General features: G+C 52.6%; 1 non-coding gene across 1 annotated transcript; it reads left to right on the top strand.

Annotated features, from left to right (window-relative positions):
• The first annotated feature begins 1,373 nt into the window (after window positions 1-1,373).
• TRNAY-GUA lies at window positions 1,374-1,463 on the top strand. Its single transcript is given in 2 exon segments — window positions 1,374-1,410; window positions 1,428-1,463. It is a non-coding gene; the product is annotated as a tRNA-Tyr (tRNA).
• Window positions 1,464-2,075: the final 612 nt, after the last annotated feature.

Raw genomic sequence — 2,075 nt, 5'->3', positions numbered from 1 at the left:
GTGTTGTGTGACCCATATGAAGGCCAGTGCAGGACGTTTGGGCCAGCATTGATGTTTCAGGTCTTGGTAGATGTTGGAGGGACATGAAATGGACGAATGTCACACAATAGAATGAGGAGGAGACACGGAGGAGCTGAGCTGTGTCCTCGGCCGTGTCCATGGTTCTATCTGCTCAGGTTTTCTCTGAGTCTCTTGTAATGAAGTCGCGTGATGAGTGTGATGAGGTGCACTACGGACGGTGTTATATTGCATGGATTTGGAGAGGAGGACTGCGAGACGATTGAGCGGCCTCTGGTGATTGGTGATTGGTGTAGGGTTGTCACCTGGCCGGGATTCACCCGGAGAGTCCGGGTTTTGAGTCTTGTGTCCCGGTGACAGACCAGTTGTGTTCCCTCTGCTTCTCGGTGATCTCCGTTCCTCTGCGCTCGCTCCCCATCTCCTCCTCCCTCTCAATCATTAACCCCACGCTGCCCTCCTCAGCTTCCTCCGCAGTACATGTCTGTATGTCACAGTCACATGTCCAAACAAAAAACTTTTATAAACAACATGTGTGCCCCACCACAGGGGGCGAGTCACAGGTCTGTGGCTGGTAAGGCATGCTAGGAGTTGTAGTAGTGTTGCCACCTGTCCCAGATTCACCTGGACAGTCCGGGTTTTGAGTCCTGCATGTGCTGTTTCTGGGTTTCAGGCCAGCTGAAACCCAGACACAGCACATACAGGACTCAAAACCTGGACTGTCCAGTTGATTTCGGGACAGGTGGCAACCCTAAGTTGTAGTCCTGCGGTAACTATCAGCAGTCCTGTGGGTGAGGGGAGGTGTGCTGAGACTTGTATTCCTCAGAGCCGAGTCACATGGCTGGGTTTGGCAGGACATGCTAGGAGTTGTAGTCTCCCTGTGAGCCGCATCTGCCTGTGAGCCGTGGGTGCCTGTAAACAGGAACAGGCCCCCTCCCCCACATCTCTTCCTCCAGCTCTCTAACACCACGCTGTCCGCCCCTGGACACCGGGCATGACACCGCACAGCACTCCTGAAAGCCTGCATAGCCCACCTGAGACCCCACACAGCCCGCCTGAGAATCACCATTCCTGTCATTGCTCCAGACATGGGGGCCCCCCAAATAGCAGAGCGTATCTAATGCAGACCTGTACTTGTCTGCCAGGAAAAGAAGTCACACAGGACGACTCTGCTGCAAATTCCAAGCAGCAGAGACGATGACATACAGAGCGGGGTGCTGCATACTGAGGGAAACGTTTGGGGGGCGTCAGGAATCTTCAGACCTAAAATGTGCAATTTAATACGTGTGCCAGAATACAATGGAAAAGCTGGCGGCCCCGGCAGTGAAGGGGTTAATACCTCTGGTGGCCAATCATCTCCTTCGATAGCTCAGCTGGTAGAGCGGAGGACTGTAGAGGAACGCCGTGCAGGGATCCTTAGGTCGCTGGTTCAATTCCGGCTCGAAGGAAGTTTTTCGTTTCTGTACAAAGACCTCCCCCGTCTTCTTTTATCTCCGCCCATCATCATCATATCTCCGCCCATCATCATTATATCTCCGCCCATCATCATTATATCTCCGCCCATCATCATCATATCTCCGCCCATCATCATCATATCTCCGCCCATCATCATTATTATATCTCATCAATTCCCTGCAGAGAACTCCATGAGACCACGGACTTCCCATCACACAGAACACTCAGATAGGTTGGTATTGTTTTGGAATGTTAGTGTAAAGGATGGGCGGGTTGATGAAGACCGGTCCTTCTCACGTTGGCGGTGATTGGTGAGGGGGGGAAATAACGGTGATACAGGTGAGTGCAGGAAATGAAATCACGCGTGTGATATGTAGGAACTCACCGAGAGGTAAATGAAGATGTGACGGCAATGACGGGCGAGCAGGTGGGAAGATCCTGAGATGTTGTCCAGATGTTGAGACGTTGGACGCAGTATTCGTGGTGATGCGGCTGTCCGTGATCCTTGATGATGGGCTAGTAAGCTCCAAGAGGTTAATGGTGATGCGATGGCATGGATGGAAGCGGAGGCAGGATGATGGTGATGCGATGGCGTGGAGAGGTGC

This window comes from Nanorana parkeri, unplaced genomic scaffold (assembly GCF_000935625.1).
Source record: "Nanorana parkeri isolate BGI_ZX_2015 unplaced genomic scaffold, ASM93562v1 scaffold4203, whole genome shotgun sequence".
Classification (NCBI taxonomy): Eukaryota; Metazoa; Chordata; class Amphibia; order Anura; family Dicroglossidae; genus Nanorana; species Nanorana parkeri.
The sequence above is the reverse complement of the archived record's forward strand: the minus strand, read 5'-3'. Positions and strand labels throughout refer to the sequence as shown.